This window comes from Lissotriton helveticus, chromosome 6, assembly GCF_964261635.1.
Source record: "Lissotriton helveticus chromosome 6, aLisHel1.1, whole genome shotgun sequence".
Taxonomy (NCBI): domain Eukaryota; kingdom Metazoa; phylum Chordata; class Amphibia; order Caudata; family Salamandridae; genus Lissotriton; species Lissotriton helveticus.
Window position 1 is genome coordinate 237,464,187 of NC_136067.1, and position 21,780 is coordinate 237,485,966.

General features: G+C 44.8%; 1 protein-coding gene across 1 annotated transcript in view; it reads right to left on the reverse strand.

The window, feature by feature from the left end:
• LOC144762471 (adhesion G protein-coupled receptor F5-like) overlaps positions 1–21,780 on the reverse strand; it is a 937,058-nt gene that overhangs the window by 716,748 nt on the left and 198,530 nt on the right. The gene's annotated exons all lie outside the window — the stretch shown is intronic.

Consider the following 21,780-nt stretch of genomic DNA (forward strand, 5'->3'; position numbering starts at 1 on the left):
TGTCAATTTTTTAGGTTTGCAAGGGATTCTGGGTAACAGAACCTGGTGGGAGGCAGTCAATTCACCCCATCCTGGATCCCCCTGGGTGTCGAAACTTCAGAAATGTATAGGTTTGCTAGGTTTCCCTAGGTGTTAGCAGAGCTAGGGTTCAAAAACTACAGCTAGGCACTTTGCCAAAAAAGGGTCATTTTTCACTGCGAAATTAAGGTGTGACTAAGTTGTGTTTTGCGCCGTTTCCTGTTGCAGGCACTAGTCCAACCCACACAAGTGGGGTACCATTTTTCTCTGAAGACTTTGTTGAATGCAGGGTGGAAGCAAATTTGTGAATCCACGCAGATTCCAGCACTTTCCACCACAGAAATGAGGAGAAAATTTGTTTTTTGTCAATTTGTTAGGTTTGCAAGGGATTCTGGGTAACAGAACCTGGTGGGAAGCAGTCAAGCCACCCCATCCTGAATTCTACTGGGTTTGTACTTTTCAAAATGTAGGTTTTCTAGGTTTCTGTAGGTGTCGGAAGTGCAAGGGTTCAAAAAGTACAGCTAAGCACTTTTTTGACAAAAAAGTGTCATTTTTCACTGCGAAATTGAGGTGTGACCACGTTGCGTTTTACACCGTTTCCTGTCACAAGCACTAGGCCAACCCACACAAGTGGGGTATCATTTTTCTTGAAAGACTTTGGGGAAGGCAGGGTGGAAGCCAATTTGTGAATCCACGCAGATTCCAGAACTTTCCTCCACAGAAATGTGGAGTAAATGTGTTTTTTTTGTCAAATATTTAGGTTTGCAAGGGATTCTGGGTAACAGAACCTGGTGGGTGGCAGTCAAGTCACCCTATCCTGGATTCCCCAGGGTGTGTACTTTTAAAAAATGTATAGATTTGCTAGGTTTCCCTAGGTGCCGACAGAGCAAGGGTTCAAAAATTACAGCTAGGCACTTTGCCAAAAAAGGGTCATTTTTCTCTGCGAAATTGAGGCGTGACGACGTTGCGTTTTGCACCGTTTCCTGCCACAGGCACTAGGCCAACCCACACAAGTGGGGTATCATTTTTCTCTGAAGACTTTGGGGAATGCAGGGTGGATGGAAATTTGTGAATCCACGCAGATTCCAGATCTTTCCACCACAGAAATGTGGAGAAAATTTGTTTTTTTGCCAATTTATTAGGTTTGCAAGGGATTCTGGGTTACAGAACCTGGTGGGAGGCAGTCAAGTCACCCATTCTGGATTCCCCTGGTGTGTGTTCTTTTAAAAAATGTATAGATTTGCTAGATTTCCCTAGGTGCCGGCAGAGCAAGGGTTCAAAAACTACAGCTAGGCACTTTGCCAAAAAAGGGTCATTTTTCAGTGCGAAATTGAGGTTTGACCATGTTGCGTTTTGCACCGTTTCCTGTCACAGGCACTAGGCCGACCCACACAAGTGGGGTACCATTTTTCTCGGAAGACTTTGGGGAACGCAGCGAGGAAAGACATTTGTGAATCCATGACAATTCCAGAACTTTCCACCACAGAAATGTGGAGAAAATGTGTTTTTTTTGTCAATGTTTTAGGTTTGCAAGGGTTTCTGGGTAACAGAACATGGTGGGAGGCAGTCATATCACCCCATCCTGGATTCCCCTGTCTATCTACTTTTCAAAAATGTATAGGTTTGCTAGTTTTTCCAATGTGCCGACAGAGCTTGGGTTCAAAACTACAGCTAGGCACTTTGCCCAAAAAAAAGTTCCTTTTTCACTGCGAAATTGAGGTGTGACCACGTTGCGTTTTGCGCCGTTTCCTGTTGCAGGCACTAGGCCGACCCACACAAGTGGGGTACCATTTTTCTCTGAAGACTTTGGGGAATGCAGGGTGGAAGACAATTTGTGGATCTACAGAGATTCCAGTACTTTCCACCACAGAAATGTGGTGAAAATGTGTTGTTTTGTCAATTATTTAGGTTTGCAAGGGATTCTGGGTAACATAACCTGGTGGGTGGCAGTCAAGTCACCCTATCCTGGATTCCCCTGGGTGTGTACTTTTAAAAAACTTATAGATTTGCTAGGTTTCCCTAGGCGCCGACAGAGCAAGGGTTCAAAAATTACAGCTAGGCACTTTGCCAAAAAAGGGTCATTTTTCTCTGCGAAATTGAGGCGTGACGACGTTGCGTTTTGCACCGTTTCCGGTCGCTGGCACTAGGCCGACCGACACAAGTGGGGAACCAATTTTCTTGGAAAAATTTGAAGAACGCAGGGTGGAAGGAAATTTGTGGATCCTTGCAGATTCCAGAACTTTCCACCACAGAAATGTGGAGAAAATTTGTTTTTTTTTGTCAATGTTTTAGGTTTGCAAGGGTTTCTGGGTAACAGAACCTGGTGGGAGGCAGTCATGTCACCCCATCCTGGATTCCCCTGCCTGTCTACCTTTTAGAAATGTATAGGTTTTCTAGTTTTCCCTAGGTTCTGGCAGAGCTAGGGTTAAAAAACTACAGCTAGGCACTTTGCCAAAAAAGGGTCATTTTTCATTGCGAAATTGAAGTGTGACCACGTTGCGTTTTGCGCCGTTTCCTGTCGCAGGCATTAGGCCAACCGACACAAGTGGGGAACCATTTTTCTCGGAACACTTTGGGGAACGCAGGGTGAAAGGAAATTTTTGGATCCATGCAGATTCCAGAACTTTCCACCACAGAAATGTGGAGCAAATGTGTTTTTTTGACAATTTTTTAGGTTTGCAAGGGATTCTGGGTAAGAGAACCAGGTGGGAGGCAGTTAGGTCACCCCATCCTGGATTCCCCAGGGTGTCTAGTTTTCCAAAATGTATAGGTTTGCTAGGTTTCCCTAGGTGCCGGCAGAACTAGGGTTCAAAAACTACAGCTAGGCACTTTGCCAAAAAAGGGTCATTTTTCACTGCGAAATTGAGGTGTGACCACATTGAGTTTTGCGCCGTTTCCGGTCGCTGGCACTAGGCTGACCCACACAAGTGGGGAACCAATTTTCTTGGAAGACTGTGAGGAACGCAGGGTGGAAGGAAATTTGTGGATCCTCGCAGATTCCAGAACTTTCCACCACAGAAATGTGGAGAAAATGTATTTTGTTTGTCAGTTTTTTAGGTTTGCAAGGGATTCTGCGTAACAGAACCTGGTGGGAGGAAGTCAAATCACTCCATCCTGGATTCCCCTGGGTGTCTAGTTTTCAAAAATGTATAGGTTTGCTAGTTTTCCCAATGTGCCGGCAGAGCTTGTGTTCAAAAACTACAGCTAGGCACTTTGCCCCAAAAAAAAGTTCCTTTTTCACTGCGAAATTGAGGTGGGGTACCATTTTTCTCTGAAGACTTTGGGGAATGCAGGGTGGAAGACTATTTGTGGATCCACAGAGATTACAGTACTTTCCACCACAGAAATGTGGTGAAAATGTGTTGTTTTGTCAATTTTTTAGGTTTGCAAGGAATTCTGGGTAACAGAACCTGGTGGGAAGCAGTCAAGCCACCCCATCCTGAATTCCACTGGGTTTGTACTTTTCAAAATGTAGGTTTGCTAGGTTTCTTTAGGTTTCGGAAGTGCAAGGGTTCAAAAAGTACACCTAAGCACTTTTTTGACAAAAAAGGGTCATTTTTCACTGCGAAATTGAGGTGTGACCACGTTGCGTTTTGCACCGTTTCCTGTCACAGGCACTAGGCCAACCCACACAAGTGGGGTATCATTTTACTTGAAAGACTTTGGGGAAGGTAGGGTGGAAGGCAATTTGTGAATCCACGCAGATTCCAGAACTTTCCTCCACAGAAATGTGGAGGAAATGTGTTTTTTTTGTCAATTATTTAGGTTTGCAAGGGATTTTGGGTAACAGAACCTGGTGGGTGGCAGTCAAGTCACCCTATCCTGGATTCCCCTGGGTGTGTACTTTTAAAAAATGTATAGATTTGCTAGGTTTCCCTAGGTGCCGACAGAGCAAGGGTTACAAAATTACAGCTTGGCACTTTGCCAAAAAAGGGTCATTATTCTCTGCGAAATTGAAGTGTGACGATGTTGCGTTTTGCACCATTTCCTGCCACAGGCACTAGGCCAACCCACACAAGTGGGGTATCATTTTTCTCGAAAGACTTTGGGGAAGACAGGGTAAAAGACAATTTGTGAATCCACAGAGATTCCAGTACTTTCCACCACAGAAATGTGGTGAAAATGTGTTGTTTTGTCAATTTTTTAGGTTTGCAAGGGTTTCTGGGTAATTGAACCTGGTGGGAGGCAGTCAAGGCACCGCATCCTGGATTCCCCTGGGTGTCTACTTTTCAACAAATTTATAGGTTTGCTAGGTTTCCCTAGGTGCCGGCAGAGCTAGGGTTCAAATCTAAAGCTAGGCACTTTGCCAAAAAAGGGTCATTTTTCACTGCGAAACTGAGGTTTGACAATGTTGCGTTTTGCACCGCTTCCTGTCACAGGCACTAGGCTGACCCACACAAGTGGGGAACCAATTTTCTTGGAAGACTTTCAGGAACGCAGGGTGGAAGGAAATTTGTGGATCCTCGCAGATTCCAGAACTTTCCACCATAGAAATGTGGAGAAAATATATTTTGTTTGTCAATTTTTTAGGTTTGCAAGGGATTCTGCGTAACAGAACCTGGTGGGAGGAAGTCAAATCACTCCATCCTGGATTCCCCTGGGTGTCTAGTTTTCAAAAATGTATAGGTTTGCTAGTTTTCCCAATGTGCCGGCAGAGCTTGGGTTCAAAAACTACAGCTAGGCACTTTGCCCCCAAAAAAAGTTCCTTTTTCACTGCGAAATTGAGGTGGGGTACCATTTTTCTCTGAAGACTTTGGGGAATGCAGGGTGGAAGACTATTTGTGGATCCACAGAGATTACAGTACTTTCCACCACAGAAATGTGGTGAAAATGTGTTGTTTTGTCACTTTTTTTGGTTTGCAAGGGATTCTGGGTAACAGAACCTGGTGGGAAGCAGTCAAGCCACCCCATCCTGAATTCCACTGGGTTTGTACTTTTCAAAATGTAGGTTTGCTAGGTTTCTGTAGGTTTCGGAAGTGCAAGGGTTCAAAAAGTACACCTAAGCACTTTTTTGACAAAAAAGGGTCATTTTTCACTGCGAAATTGAGGTGTGACCACGTTGCGTTTTGCACCGTTTCCTGTCACAGGCACTAGGCCAACCCACACAAGTGGGGTAACATTTTTCTCGAAAGACTTTGGGGAAGGTAGGGTGGAAGGCAATTTGTGAATCCACGCAGATTCCAGAACTTTCCTCCACAGAAATGTGGAGGAAATGTGTTTTTTTTGTCAATTATGTAGGTTTGCAAGGGATTTTGGGTAACAGAACCTGGTGGGTGGCAGTCAAGTCACCATATCCTGGATTCCCCTGGGTGTGCACTTTTAAAAAATGTATAGATTTGCTAGGTTTCCCTAGGTGCCGACAGAGCAAGGGTTACAAAATAACAGCTAGGCACTTTGCCAAAAAAGGGTCATTTTTCTCTGCGAAATTGAGGTGTGACGATGTTGCGTTTTGCACCATTTCCTGCCACAGGCACTAGGCCAACCCACACAAGTGGGGTATCATTTTTCTCGAAAGACTTTGGGGAAGACAGGGTTGAAGACAATTGGTGAATCCACAGAGATTCCAGTACTTTCCACCACAGAAATGTGGTGAAAATGTGTTGTTTTGTCAATTTTTTAGGTTTGCAAGGGTTTCTGGGTAATTGAACCTGGTGGGAGGCAGTCAAGGCACCCCATCCTAGATTCCCCTGGGTGTCTACTTTTCAACAAATTTATAGGTTTGCTAGGTTTCCCTAGGTGCCGGCAGATCTAGGGTTCAAATCTAAAGCTAGGCACTTTGCCAAAAAAGGGTCATTTTTCACTGCGAAACTGAGGTTTGACCATGTTGCGTTTTGCACCGCTTCCTGTCACAGGCACTAGGCCGACCCACACAAGTGGGGTACCATTTTTCTCGGAAGACTATGGGGAACGAAGGTGGAAAGAAATTTGTGAATCCACGCAGATTCCAGAACTTTCCACCACAGAAATGTAGAGAAAATGTGTTTTTTTTGTGTCAATTTTTAGGTTTGCAAGGGATTCTGGGTAACAGCACCTGGTGGGAGGCAGTCAAGTCACTCCATTCTGGATTCCTCTGGGTGACTACTTTTCAAAAATGTATAGATTTGCTAGGTTTCCCTAGGTGCCGGCAGAGCTAGGGTTAAAAAACTACAGCTAGGCACTTTGCCAAAAAAGGGTCATTTTTCACTGCGAAATTGAAGTGTGACCAAGTTGCGTTTTGCGCCGTTTCCTGCCGCAGGCACTAGGCCAACCCACACAAGTGGGGTACCATTTTTCACGGAACACTTTGGGGAACGCAGGGTGAAGGGAAATTTGTGAATCCACGCAGATTCCAGAACTTTCCACCACAGAAATGTAGAGAAAATGTGTTTTTTTTGTCATTTTTTAGGTTTGCAAGGGATTCTGGGTAACAGAACCTGGTGGGAGGCAGTCAAGTCACTCCATCCTGGATTCCCCTGGGTGACTACTTTTCAAAAATGTATAGATTTTCTAGGTTTCCCTAGGTGCCGGCAGAGCTAGGGTTAAAAAACTACAGCTAGGCACTTTGCCAAAAAAGGGTCATTTTTCACTGCGAAATTGAAGTGTGACCAAGTTGCGTTTTGCGCCGTTTCCTGCCGCAGGCACTAGGCCAACCCACACAAGGGGGTACCATTTTGCACGGAACACTTTGGGGAACGCAGGATGAAGGGAAATTTGTGAATCCACGCAGATTCCAGAACTTTCCACCACAGAAATGAAGGGAAAATGTGTTTTTTTTGTCAATTTGTTAGGTTTGCAAGGGATTCTTGGTAACAGAACCTGGTGGGAGGCAGTCAAGTCACCCCATCCTGGATTACCCAGGGTGTCTAGTTTTCCAAGATGTATAGGTTTGCTAGGTTTCCCTAGGTGCCGGCAGAACTAGGGTTCAAAAACTACAGCTAGGCACTTTGCCAAAAAAGGGTCATTTTTCACTGCGAAATTGAGGTGTGACCACATTGCGTTTTGCACCATTTCCGGTCGCTGGCACTAGGCTGACCCACAAAAGTGGGGAACCAATTTTCTTGGAAGACTTTGAGGAACGCAGGGTGGAAGGAAATATGTGGATTCACGCAGATTCCAGAACTTTCCACCACAGAAATGTGGAGAAAATGTATTTTGTTTGTCAATTTTTTAGGTTTGCAAGGGATTCTGCGTAACAGAACCTGGTGGGAGGAAGTCAAATCATCCCATCCTGGATTCCCCTTGGTGTCTAGTTTTCAAAAATGTATAGGTTTGCTAGTTTTCCCAATGTGCCGGCAGAGCTTGGGTTCAAAAACTACAGCTAGGCACTTTGCCCAAAAAAAAGTTCCTTTTTCACTGCGAAATTGAGGTGGGGTACCATTTTTCTCTGAAGACTTTGGGGAATGCAGGGTGGAAGACAATTTGTGGATCCACAGAGATTCCAGTACTTTCCACCACAGAAATGTGGTGAAAATGTGTTGTTTTGTCAATTTGTTAGGTTTGCAAGGGTTTCTGGGTAATAGAACCTGGTGGGAGGCAGTCAAGGCACCCCATCCTGGATTCCCCTGGGTGTCTACTTTTCAACAAATTTATAGGTTTGCTAGGTTTCCCTAGGTGCCGGCAGAGCTAGGGTTCAAATCTAAAGCTAGGCACTTTGCCAAAAAAGAGTCATTTTTCACTGCGAAATTGAGGTGTGACCACGTTGCGTTTTGCACCGTTTCCTGTCGCAGGCACTACGCCAACCCACACAAGTGGGGTACCATTTTTCTCGGAAGACTTCAGGAAACGCAGGGTGGAAGAACATTTCTGAATTCACGCAGATTTCAGAACTTTCCACCACAGAAATGTGGAGGAAATGTGTTTTTTTTGTCTATTGTTTAGGTTTGCAAGGAAGTCTGGGTAACAGAACCTGGTGGGAGGCAGTCAATTCACCCCATCCTGGATTCCCCTGGGTGTCGACTTTTCAAAAATGTATAGGTTTGCTAGGTTTCCCTAGGTGTCAGCAGAGCTAGGGTTCAAAAACTACAGCTAGGCACTTTGCCAAAAAAGGGTAATTTTTCACTGCGAAATTAAGGTGTGACTAAGTTGTGTTTTGCGCCGTTTCCTGTCGCAGGCACTAGGCCAACCCACACAAGTGGGGTACCATTTTTCTCGGAAGACTTTGTTGAACGCAGGGTGGAAGGAAATTTGTGAATCAACGCAGATTCCAGAACTTTCCACAACAGAAATGAGGAGAAAATGTGTTTTTTTTGTCAATTATTTAGGTTTGCAAGGGATTCTGGGTAACAGAACCTAGTGGGCGGCAGTCAAGTCACCCCATCCTAGATTCCCCTGGGTGTGTACATTTAAAAAATGTATAGATTTGCTAGGTTTCCCTAGGTGCCGGCAGAGCAAAGGTTCAAAAACTACAGCTAGGCACATTGCCAAAAAAGGGTCATTTTTCACTGCAAAATTGAGGTTTGACCATGTTGCGTTTTGCACCGCTTCCTGTCACAGGCACTAGGCCGCCCCACACAAGTGGGGTATCATTTTTGTCGGAAGACTTTGGGGAATGCAGGGTGGATGGAAATTTGTGAATCCACGCAGTTTCCAGAACTTTCCACCACAGAAATGTGGAGAAAATGTGTTTTTTTAGTCAATGTTTTAGGTTTGCAAGGGTTTCTGGGTAACAGAACCTGATGGGAGGAAGTCAAGTCACCCCATCCTGGATTCCCCTGGGTGTCTACTTTTCAGTAATTTATAGGTTTGCTAGGTTTCTCTATGTACCGGCAGAGCTAGGGTTAAAAAACTACAGCTAGAAACTTTGTCAAAAAAGGGTCATTTTTCACTGCGAAATTAAGGTTTATAGGTTTGCTAGGTTTCCCTAGGTGCCGGCAGAGCTAGGGTTCAAATCTAAAGCTAGGCACTTTGTCAAAAAAGGGTCATTTTTCACCACGAAATTTAGGTGTGACCACGTTGCGTTTTGCACCGTTTCCTGTCACAGGCACTAGGCCGACCCACACAAGAGGGGTATCATTTTTCTCGGAAGACTTTGGGGAATGCAGGGTGGATGGAAATGTGTGAATCCACGCAGATTCCAGAACTTTCCACCACAGAAATGTGGAGAAAATGTGTTTTTTGTCAATTTGTTAGGTTTGCAAGGGATTCTGGGTAACAGAACCTGGTGGGAGGCAGTCAATTCACCCCATCCTGGATCCCCCTGGGTGTCGAATCTTCAGAAATGTATAGGTTTGCTAGGTTTCCCTAGGTGTTAGCAGAGCTAGGGTTCAAAAACTACAGCTAGGCACTTTGCCAAAAAAGGGTCATTTTTCACTGCGAAATTAAGGTGTGACTAAGTTGTGTTTTGCGCCGTTTCCTGTCGCAGGCACTAGTCCAACCCACACAAGTGGGGTACCATTTTTCTCGGAAGACTTTGTTGAATGCAGGGTGGAAGGAAATTTGTGAATCCACGCAGATTCCAGCACTTTCCACCACAGAAATGAGGAGAAAATTTGTTTTTTGTCAATTTGTTAGGTTTGCAAGGGATTCTGGGTAACAGAACCTGGTGGGAAGCAGTCAAGCCACCCCATCCTGAATTCTACTGGGTTTGTACTTTTCAAAATGTAGGTTTTCTAGGTTTCTGTAGGTGTCGGAAGTGCAAGGGTTCAAAAAGTACAGCTAAGCACTTTTTTGACAAAAAAGTGTCATTTTTCACTGCGAAATTGAGGTGTGACCACGTTGCGTTTTACACCGTTTCCTGTCACAAGCACTAGGCCAACCCACACAAGTGGGGTATCATTTTTCTTGAAAGACTTTGGGGAAGGCAGGGTGGAAGCCAATTTGTGAATCCACGCAGATTCCAGAACTTTCCTCCACAGAAATGTGGAGAAAATGTGTTTTTTTTGTCAATGTTTTAGGTTTGCAAGGGTTTCTGGGTAACAGAACATGGTGGGAGGCAGTCATATCACCCCATCCTGGATTCCCCTGTCTATCTACTTTTCAGAAATGTATAGGTTTTGCTAGGTTTCCCTAGGTGTCAGCAGAGCTAGGGTTAGAAAACTACAGCTAGGCACTTTGCCAAAAAATTGTCATTTTTCACTGCGAAATTAAGGTGTGACTAAGTTGCGTTTTGCGCCGTTTCCTGTCACAGGCACTAGGCTGACCCACACAAGTGGGGTACCATTTTTCTCGGAAGACTTTGTTGGACGCAGGGTGGAAGGAAATTTGTGAATCCACGCAGAATCCATAACTTTCCACCACAGAAATATGGAGAAAATGTGGTTTTTTTGTCAATTTTTTAGGTTTGCAAGGGATTATGGGTAACAGAACCTGGTGGGTGGCAGTCAAATCACCCCATCCTGGATTCCCCTGGGTGTAGTTTTCAAAAATGTATAGGTTTGCTAGTTTTTCCAATGTGCCGACAGAGCTTGGGTTCAAAACTACAGCTAGGCACTTTGCCCAAAAAAAAGTTCCTTTTTCACTGCGAAATTGAGGTGTGACCACGTTGCGTTTTGCGCCGTTTCCTGTTGCAGGCACTAGGCCGACCCACACAAGTGGGGTACCATTTTTCTCTGAAGACTTTGGGGAATGCAGGGTGGAAGACAATTTGTGGATCTACAGAGATTCCAGTACTTTCCACCACAGAAATGTGGTGAAAATGTGTTGTTTTGTCAATTATTTAGGTTTGCAAGGGATTCTGGGTAACAGAACCTGGTGGGTGGCAGTCAAGTCACCCTATCCTGGATTCCCCTGGGTGTGTACTTTTAAAAAACTTATAGATTTGCTAGGTTTCCCTAGGCGCCGACAGAGCAAGGGTTCAAAAATTACAGCTAGGCACTTTGCCAAAAAAGGGTCATTTTTCTCTGCGAAATTGAGGCGTGACGACGTTGCGTTTTGCACCGTTTCCGGTCGCTGGCACTAGGCCGACCGACACAAGTGGGGAACCAATTTTCTTGGAAGAATTTGAAGAACGCAGGGTGGAAGGAAATTTGTGGATCCTTGCAGATTCCAGAACTTTCCACCACAGAAATGTGGAGAAAATTTGTTTTTTTTTGTCAATGTTTTAGGTTTGCAAGGGTTTCTGGGTAACAGAACCTGGTGGGAGGCAGTCATGTCACCCCATCCTGGATTCCCCTGTCTGTCTACCTTTTAGAAATGTATAGGTTTTCTAGTTTTCCCTAGGTTCTGGCAGAGCTAGGGTTAAAAAACTACAGCTAGGCACTTTGCCAAAAAAGGGTCATTTTTCATTGCGAAATTGAAGTGTGACCACGTTGCGTTTTGCGCCGTTTCCTGTCGCAGGCATTAGGCCAACCGACACAAGTGGGGAACCATTTTTCTCGGAACACTTTGGGGAACGCAGGGTGAAAGGAAATTTTTGGATCCATGCAGATTCCAGAACTTTCCACCACAGAAATGTGGAGCAAATGTGTTTTTTTGACAATTTTTTAGGTTTGCAAGGGATTCTGGGTAAGAGAACCAGGTGGGAGGCAGTTAGGTCACCCCATCCTGGATTCCCCAGGGTGTCTAGTTTTCCAAAATGTATAGGTTTGCTAGGTTTCCCTAGGTGCCGGCAGAACTAGGGTTCAAAAACTACAGCTAGGCACTTTGCCAAAAAAGGGTCATTTTTCACTGCGAAATTGAGGTGTGACCACATTGAGTTTTGCGCCGTTTCCGGTCGCTGGCACTAGGCTGACCCACACAAGTGGGGAACCAATTTTCTTGGAAGACTGTGAGGAACGCAGGGTGGAAGGAAATTTGTGGATCCTCGCAGATTCCAGAACTTTCCACCACAGAAATGTGGAGAAAATGTATTTTGTTTGTCAGTTTTTTAGGTTTGCAAGGGATTCTGCGTAACAGAACCTGGTGGGAGGAAGTCAAATCACTCCATCCTGGATTCCCCTGGGTGTCTAGTTTTCAAAAATGTATAGGTTTGCTAGTTTTCCCAATGTGCCGGCAGAGCTTGTGTTCAAAAACTACAGCTAGGCACTTTGCCCCAAAAAAAAGTTCCTTTTTCACTGCGAAATTGAGGTGGGGTACCATTTTTCTCTGAAGACTTTGGGGAATGCAGGGTGGAAGACTATTTGTGGATCCACAGAGATTACAGTACTTTCCACCACAGAAATGTGGTGAAAATGTGTTGTTTTGTCAATTTTTTAGGTTTGCAAGGAATTCTGGGTAACAGAACCTGGTGGGAAGCAGTCAAGCCACCCCATCCTGAATTCCACTGGGTTTGTACTTTTCAAAATGTAGGTTTGCTAGGTTTCTTTAGGTTTCGGAAGTGCAAGGGTTCAAAAAGTACACCTAAGCACTTTTTTGACAAAAAAGGGTCATTTTTCACTGCGAAATTGAGGTGTGACCACGTTGCGTTTTGCACCGTTTCCTGTCACAGGCACTAGGCCAACCCACACAAGTGGGGTATCATTTTACTTGAAAGACTTTGGGGAAGGTAGGGTGGAAGGCAATTTGTGAATCCACGCAGATTCCAGAACTTTCCTCCACAGAAATGTGGAGGAAATGTGTTTTTTTGTCAATTATTTAGGTTTGCAAGGGATTTTGGGTAACAGAACCTGGTGGGTGGCAGTCAAGTCACCCTATCCTGGATTCCCCTGGGTGTGTACTTTTAAAAAATGTATAGATTTGCTAGGTTTCCCTAGGTGCCGACAGAGCAAGGGTTACAAAATTACAGCTTGGCACTTTGCCAAAAAAGGGTCATTATTCTCTGCGAAATTGAAGTGTGACGATGTTGCGTTTTGCACCATTTCCTGCCACAGGCACTAGGCCAACCCACACAAGTGGGGTATCATTTTTCTCGAAAGACTTTGGGGAAGACAGGGTAAAAGACAATTTGTGAATCCACAGAGATTCCAGTACTTTCCACCACAGAAATGTGGTGAAAATGTGTTGTTTTGTCAATTTTTTAGGTTTGCAAGGGTTTCTGGGTAATTGAACCTGGTGGGAGGCAGTCAAGGCACCCCATCCTGGATTCCCCTGGGTGTCTACTTTTCAACAAATTTATAGGTTTGCTAGGTTTCCCTAGGTGCCGGCAGAGCTAGGGTTCAAATCTAAAGCTAGGCACTTTGCCAAAAAAGGGTCATTTTTCACTGCGAAACTGAGGTTTGACCATGTTGCGTTTTGCACCGCTTCCTGTCACAGGCACTAGGCTGACCCACACAAGTGGGGAACCAATTTTCTTGGAAGACTTTCAGGAACGCAGGGTGGAAGGAAATTTGTGGATCCTCGCAGATTCCAGAACTTTCCACCATAGAAATGTGGAGAAAATATATTTTGTTTGTCAATTTTTTAGGTTTGCAAGGGATTCTGCGTAACAGAACCTGGTGGGAGGAAGTCAAATCACTCCATCCTGGATTCCCCTGGGTGTCTAGTTTTCAAAAATGTATAGGTTTGCTAGTTTTCCCAATGTGCCGGCAGAGCTTGGGTTCAAAAACTACAGCTAGGCACTTTGCCCCCAAAAAAAGTTCCTTTTTCACTGCGAAATTGAGGTGGGGTACCATTTTTCTCTGAAGACTTTGGGGAATGCAGGGTGGAAGACTATTTGTGGATCCACAGAGATTACAGTACTTTCCACCACAGAAATGTGGTGAAAATGTGTTGTTTTGTCACTTTTTTTGGTTTGCAAGGGATTCTGGGTAACAGAACCTGGTGGGAAGCAGTCAAGCCACCCCATCCTGAATTCCACTGGGTTTGTACTTTTCAAAATGTAGGTTTGCTAGGTTTCTGTAGGTTTCGGAAGTGCAAGGGTTCAAAAAGTACACCTAAGCACTTTTTTGATAAAAAAGGGTCATTTTTCACTGCGAAATTGAGGTGTGACCACGTTGCGTTTTGCACCGTTTCCTGTCACAGGCACTAGGCCAACCCACACAAGTGGGGTAACATTTTTCTCGAAAGACTTTGGGGAAGGTAGGGTGGAAGGCAATTTGTGAATCCACGCAGATTCCAGAACTTTCCTCCACAGAAATGTGGAGGAAATGTGTTTTTTTTGTCAATTATATAGGTTTGCAAGGGATTTTGGGTAACAGAACCTGGTGGGTGGCAGTCAAGTCACCCTATCCTGGATTCCCCTGGGTGTGCACTTTAAAAAAATGTATAGATTTGCTAGGTTTCCCTAGGTGCCGACAGAGCAAGGGTTACAAAATAACAGCTAGGCACTTTGCCAAAAAAGGGTCATTTTTCTCTGCGAAATTGAGGTGTGACGATGTTGCGTTTTGCACCATTTCCTGCCACAGGCACTAGGCCAACCCACACAAGTGGGGTATCATTTTTCTCGAAAGACTTTGGGGAAGACAGGGTTGAAGACAATTTGTGAATCCACAGAGATTCCAGTACTTTCCACCACAGAAATGTGGTGAAAATGTGTTGTTTTGTCAATTTTTTAGGTTTGCAAGGGTTTCTGGGTAATTGAACCTGGTGGGAGGCAGTCAAGGCACCCCATCCTAGATTCCCCTGGGTGTCTACTTTTCAACAAATTTATAGGTTTGCTAGGTTTCCCTAGGTGCCGGCAGATCTAGGGTTCAAATCTAAAGCTAGGCACTTTGCCAAAAAAGGGTCATTTTTCACTGCGAAACTGAGGTTTGACCATGTTGCGTTTTGCACCGCTTCCTGTCACAGGCACTAGGCCGACCCACACAAGTGGGGTACCATTTTTCTCGGAAGACTATGGGGAACGAAGGTGGAAAGAAATTTGTGAATCCACGCAGATTCCAGAACTTTCCACCACAGAAATGTAGAGAAAATGTGTTTTTTTTGTGTCAATTTTTAGGTTTGCAAGGGATTCTGGGTAACAGGACCTGGTGGGAGGCAGTCAAGTCACTCCATCCTGGATTCCCCTGGGTGACTACTTTTCAAAAATGTATAGATTTGCTAGGTTTCCCTAGGTGCCGGCAGAGCTAGGGTTAAAAAACTACAGCTAGGCACTTTGCCAAAAAAGGGTCATTTTTCACTGCGAAATTGAAGTGTGACCAAGTTGCGTTTTGCGCCGTTTCCTGCCGCAGGCACTAGGCCAACCCACACAAGTGGGGTACCATTTTTCACGGAACACTTTGGGGAACGCAGGGTGAAGGGAAATTTGTGAATCCACGCAGATTCCAGAACTTTCCACCACAGAAATGTAGAGAAAATGTGTTTTTTTTGTCATTTTTTAGGTTTGCAAGGGATTCTGGGTAACAGAACCTGGTGGGAGGCAGTCAAGTCACTCCATCCTGGATTCCCCTGGGTGACTACTTTTCAAAAATGTATAGATTTTCTAGGTTTCCCTAGGTGCCGGCAGAGCTAGGGTTAAAAAACTACAGCTAGGCACTTTGCCAAAAAAGGGTCATTTTTCACTGCGAAATTGAAGTGTGACCAAGTTGCGTTTTGCGCCGTTTCCTGCCGCAGGCACTAGGCCAACCCACACAAGGGGGTACCATTTTGCACGGAACACTTTGGGGAACGCAGGATGAAGGGAAATTTGTGAATCCACGCAGATTCCAGAACTTTCCACCACAGAAATGAAGGGAAAATGTGTTTTTTTTGTCAATTTGTTAGGTTTGCAAGGGATTCTTGGCAACAGAACCTGGTGGGAGGCAGTCAAGTCACCCCATCCTGGATTACCCAGGGTGTCTAGTTTTCCAAGATGTATAGGTTTGCTAGGTTTCCCTAGGTGCCGGCAGAACTAGGGTTCAAAAACTACAGCTAGGCACTTTGCCAAAAAAGGGTCATTTTTCACTGCGAAATTGAGGTGTGACCACATTGCGTTTTGCACCATTTCCGGTCGCTGGCACTAGGCTGACCCACAAAAGTGGGGAACCAATTTTCTTGGAAGACTTTGAGGAACGCAGGGTGGAAGGAAATATGTGGATTCACGCAGATTCCAGAACTTTCCACCACAGAAATGTGGAGAAAATGTATTTTGTTTGTCAATTTTTTAGGTTTGCAAGGGATTCTGCGTAACAGAACCTGGTGGGAGGAAGTCAAATCATCCCATCCTGGATTCCCCTTGGTGTCTAGTTTTCAAAAATGTATAGGTTTGCTAGTTTTCCCAATGTGCCGGCAGAGCTTGGGTTCAAAAACTACAGCTAGGCACTTTGCCCAAAAAAAAGTTCCTTTTTCACTGCGAAATTGAGGTGGGGTACCATTTTTCTCTGAAGACTTTGGGGAATGCAGGGTGGAAGACAATTTGTGGATCCACAGAGATTCCAGTACTTTCCACCACAGAAATGTGGTGAAAATGTGTTGTTTTGCCAATTTGTTAGGTTTGCAAGGGTTTCTGGGTAATAGAACCTGGTGGGAGGCAGTCAAGGCACCCCATCCTGGATTCCCCTGGGTGTCTACTTTTCAACAAATTTATAGGTTTGCTAGGTTTCCCTAGGTGCCGGCAGAGCTAGGGTTCAAATCTAAAGCTAGGCACTTTGCCAAAAAAGAGTCATTTTTCACCGCGAAATTGAGGTGTGACCACGTTGCGTTTTGCACCGTTTCCTGTCGCAGGCACTACGCCAACCCACACAAGTGGGGTACCATTTTTCTCGGAAGACTTCAGGAAACGCAGGGTGGAAGAACATTTCTGAATTCACGCAGATTTCAGAACTTTCCACCACAGAAATGTGGAGGAAATGTGTTTTTTTTGTCTATTGTTTAGGTTTGCAAGGAAGTCTGGGTAACAGAACCTGGTGGGAGGCAGTCAATTCACCCCATCCTGGATTCCCCTGGGTGTCGACTTTTCAAAAATGTATAGGTTTGCTAGGTTTCCCTAGGTGTCAGCAGAGCTAGGGTTCAAAAACTACAGCAAGGCACTTTGCCAAAAAAGGGTAATTTTTCACTGCGAAATTAAGGTGTGACTAAGTTGTGTTTTGCGCCGTTTCCTGTCGCAGGCACTAGGCCAACCCACACAAGTGGGGTACCATTTTTCTCGGAAGACTTTGTTGAACGCAGGGTGGAAGGAAATTTGTGAATCAACGCAGATTCCAGAACTTTCCACAACAGAAATGAGGAGAAAATGTGTTTTTTTTGTCAATTATTTAGGTTTGCAAGGGATTCTGGGTAACAGAACCTAGTGGGCGGCAGTCAAGTCACCCCATCCTAGATTCCCCTGGGTGTGTACATTTAAAAAATGTATAGATTTGCTAGGTTTCCCTAGGTGCCGGCAGAGCAAAGGTTCAAAAACTACAGCTAGGCACATTGCCAAAAAAGGGTCATTTTTCACTGCAAAATTGAGGTTTGACCATGTTGCGTTTTGCACCGCTTCCTGTCACAGGCACTAGGCCGCCCCACACAAGTGGGGTATCATTTTTGTCGGAAGACTTTGGGGAATGCAGGGTGGATGGAAATTTGTGAATCCACGCAGTTTCCAGAACTTTCCACCACAGAAATGTGGAGAAAATGTGTTTTTTTAGTCAATGTTTTAGGTTTGCAAGGGTTTCTGGGTAACAGAACCTGATGGGAGGAAGTCAAGTCACCCCATCCTGGATTCCCCTGGGTGTCTACTTTTCAGTAATTTATAGGTTTGCTAGGTTTCTCTATGTACCGGCAGAGCTAGGGTTAAAAAACTACAGCTAGAAACTTTGTCAAAAAAGGGTCATTTTTTACTGCGAAATTAAGGTTTATAGGTTTGCTAGGTTTCCCTAGGTGCCGGCAGAGCTAGGGTTCAAATCTAAAGCTAGGCACTTTGTCAAAAAAGGGTCATTTTTCACCACGAAATTTAGGTGTGACCACGTTGCGTTTTGCACCGTTTCCTGTCACAGGCACTAGGCCGACCCACACAAGAGGGGTATCATTTTTCTCGGAAGACTTTGGGGAATGCAGGGTGGATGGAAATGTGTGAATCCACGCAGATTCCAGAACTTTCCACCACAGAAATGTGGAGAAAATGTGTTTTTTGTCAATTTGTTAGGTTTGCAAGGGATTCTGGGTAACAGAACCTGGTGGGAGGCAGTCAATTCACCCCATCCTGGATCCCCCTGGGTGTCGAATCTTCAGAAATGTATAGGTTTGCTAGGTTTCCCTAGGTGTTAGCAGAGCTAGGGTTCAAAAACTACAGCTAGGCACTTTGCCAAAAAAGGGTCATTTTTCACTGCGAAATTAAGGTGTGACTAAGTTGTGTTTTGCGCCGTTTCCTGTCGCAGGCACTAGTCCAACCCACACAAGTGGGGTACCATTTTTCTCGGAAGACTTTGTTGAATGCAGGGTGGAAGGAAATTTGTGAATCCACGCAGATTCCAGCACTTTCCACCACAGAAATGAGGAGAAAATTTGTTTTTTGTCAATTTGTTAGGTTTGCAAGGGATTCTGGGTAACAGAACCTGGTGGGAAGCAGTCAAGCCACCCCATCCTGAATTCTACTGGGTTTGTACTTTTCAAAATGTAGGTTTTCTAGGTTTCTGTAGGTGTCGGAAGTGCAAGGGTTCAAAAAGTACAGCTAAGCACTTTTTTGACAAAAAAGTGTCATTTTTCACTGCGAAATTGAGGTGTGACCACGTTGCGTTTTACACCGTTTCCTGTCACAAGCACTAGGCCAACCCACACAAGTGGGGTATCATTTTTCTTGAAAGACTTTGGGGAAGGCAGGGTGGAAGCCAATGTGTGTATCCACGCAGATTCCAGAACTTTCCTCCACAGAAATGTGGAGTAAATGTGTTTTTTTTGTCAAATATTTAGGTTTGCAAGGGATTCTGGGTAACAGAACCTGGTGGGTGGCAGTCAAGTCACCCTATCCTGGATTCCCCAGGGTGTGTACTTTTAAAAAATGTATAGATTTGCTAGGTTTCCCTAGGTGCCGACAGAGCAAGGGTTCAAAAATTACAGCTAGGCACTTTGCCAAAAAAGGGTCATTTTTCTCTGCGAAATTGAGGCGTGACGACGTTGCGTTTTGCACCGTTTCCTGCCACAGGCACTAGGCCAACCCACACAAGTGGGGTATCATTTTTCTCTGAAGACTTTGGGGAATGCAGGGTGGATGGAAATTTGTGAATCCACGCAGATTCCAGATCTTTCCACCACAGAAATGTGGAGAAAATTTGTTTTTTTGCCAATTTATTAGGTTTGCAAGGGATTCTGGGTTACAGAACCTGGTGGGAGGCAGTCAAGTCACCCATCCTGGATTCCCCTGGTGTGTGTTCTTTTAAAAAATGTATAGATTTGCTAGATTTCCCTAGGTGCCGGCAGAGCAAGGGTTCAAAAACTACAGCTAGGCACTTTGCCAAAAAAGGGTCATTTTTCAGTGCGAAATTGAGGTTTGACCATGTTGCGTTTTGCACCGTTTCCTGTCACAGGCACTAGGCCGACCCACACAAGTGGGGTACCATTTTTCTCGGAAGACTTTGGGGAACGCAGCGAGGAAAGACATTTGTGAATCCATGACAATTCCAGAACTTTCCACCACAGAAATGTGGAGAAAATGTGTTTTTTTTGTCAATGTTTTAGGTGTGCAAGGGTTTCTGGGTAACAGAACATGGTGGGAGGCAGTCATATCACCCCATCCTGGATTCCCCTGTCTATCTACTTTTCAGAAATGTATAGCTTTTGCTAGGTTTCCCTAGGTGTCAGCAGAGCTAGGGTTAGAAAACTACAGCTAGGCACTTTGCCAAAAAATTGTCATTTTTCACTGCGAAATTAAGGTGTGACTAAGTTGCGTTTTGCGCCGTTTCCTGTCACAGGCACTAGGCTGACCCACACAAGTGGGGTACCATTTTTCTCGGAAGACTTTGTTGGACGCAGGGTGGAAGGAAATTTGTGAATCCACGCAGAATCCATAACTTTCCACCACAGAAATATGGAGAAAATGTGTTTTTTTTGTCAATTTTTTAGGTTTGCAAGGGATTATGGGTAACAGAACCTGGTGGGTGGCAGTCAAATCACCCCATCCTGGATTCCCCTGGGTGTAGTTTTCAAAAATGTATAGGTTTGCTAGTTTTTCCAATGTGCCGACAGAGCTTGGGTTCAAAACTACAGCTAGGCACTTTGCCCAAAAAAAAGTTCCTTTTTCACTGCGAAATTGAGGTGTGACCACGTTGCGTTTTGCGCCGTTTCCTGTTGCAGGCACTAGGCCGACCCACACAAGTGGGGTACCATTTTTCTCTGAAGACTTTGGGGAATGCAGGGTGGAAGACAATTTGTGGATCTACAGAGATTCCAGTACTTTCCACCACAGAAATGTGGTGAAAATGTGTTGTTTTGTCAATTATTTAGGTTTGCAAGGGATTCTGGGTAACAGAACCTGGTGGGTGGCAGTCAAGTCACCCTATCCTGGATTCCCCTGGGTGTGTACTTTTAAAAAACTTATAGATTTGCTAGGTTTCCCTAGGCGCCGACAGAGCAAGGGTTCAAAAATTACAGCTAGGCACTTTGCCAAAAAAGGGTCATTTTTCTCTGCGAAATTGAGGCGTGACGACGTTGCGTTTTGCACCGTTTCCGGTCGCTGGCACTAGGCCGACCGACACAAGTGGGGAACCAATTTTCTTGGAAGAATTTGAAGAACGCAGGGTGGAAGGAAATTTGTGGATCCTTGCAGATTCCAGAACTTTCCACCACAGAAATGTGGAGAAAATTTGTTTTTTTTTGTCAATGTTTTAGGTTTGCAAGGGTTTCTGGGTAACAGAACCTGGTGGGAGGCAGTCATGTCACCCCATCCTGGATTCCCCTGTCTGTCTACCTTTTAGAAATGTATAGGTTTTCTAGTTTTCCCTAGGTTCTGGCAGAGCTAGGGTTAAAAAACTACAGCTAGGCACTTTGCCAAAAAAGGGTCATTTTTCATTGCGAAATTGAAGTGTGACCACGTTGCGTTTTGCGCCGTTTCCTGTCGCAGGCATTAGGCCAACCGACACAAGTGGGGAACCATTTTTCTCCGAACACTTTGGGGAACGCAGGGTGAAAGGAAATTTTTGGATCCATGCAGATTCCAGAACTTTCCACCACAGAAATGTGGAGCAAATGTGTTTTTTTGACAATTTTTTAGGTTTGCAAGGGATTCTGGGTAAGAGAACCAGGTGGGAGGCAGTTAGGTCACCCCATCCTGGATTTCCCAGGGTGTCTAGTTTTCCAAAATGTATAGGTTTGCTAGGTTTCCCTAGGTGCCGGCAGAACTAGGGTTCAAAAACTACAGCTAGGCACTTTGCCAAAAAAGGGTCATTTTTCACTGCGAAATTGAGGTGTGACCACATTGAGTTTTGCGCCGTTTCCGGTCGCTGGCACTAGGCTGACCCACACAAGTGGGGAACCAATTTTCTTGGAAGACTTTGAGGAACGCAGGGTGGAAGGAAATTTGTGGATCCTCGCAGATTCCAGAACTTTCCACCACAGAAATGTGGAGAAAATGTATTTTGTTTGTCAGTTTTTTAGGTTTGCAAGGGATTCTGCATAACAGAACCTGGTGGGAGGAAGTCAAATCACTCCATCCTGGATTCCCCTGGGTGTCTAGTTTTCAAAAATGTATAGGTTTGCTAGTTTTCCCAATGTGCCGGCAGAGCTTGTGTTCAAAAACTACAGCTAGGCACTTTGCCCCAAAAAAAAGTTCCTTTTTCACTGCGAAATTGAGGTGGGGTACCATTTTTCTCTGAAGACTTTGGGGAATGCAGGGTGGAAGACTATTTGTGGATCCACAGAGATTACAGTACTTTCCACCAAAGAAATGTGGTGAAAATGTGTTGTTTTGTCAATTTTTTAGGTTTGCAAGGAATTCTGGGTAACAGAACCTGGTGGGAAGCAGTCAAGCCACCCCATCCTGAATTCCACTGGGTTTGTACTTTTCAAAATGTAGGTTTGCTAGGTTTCTTTAGGTTTCGGAAGTGCAAGGGTTCAAAAAGTACACCTAAGCACTTTTTT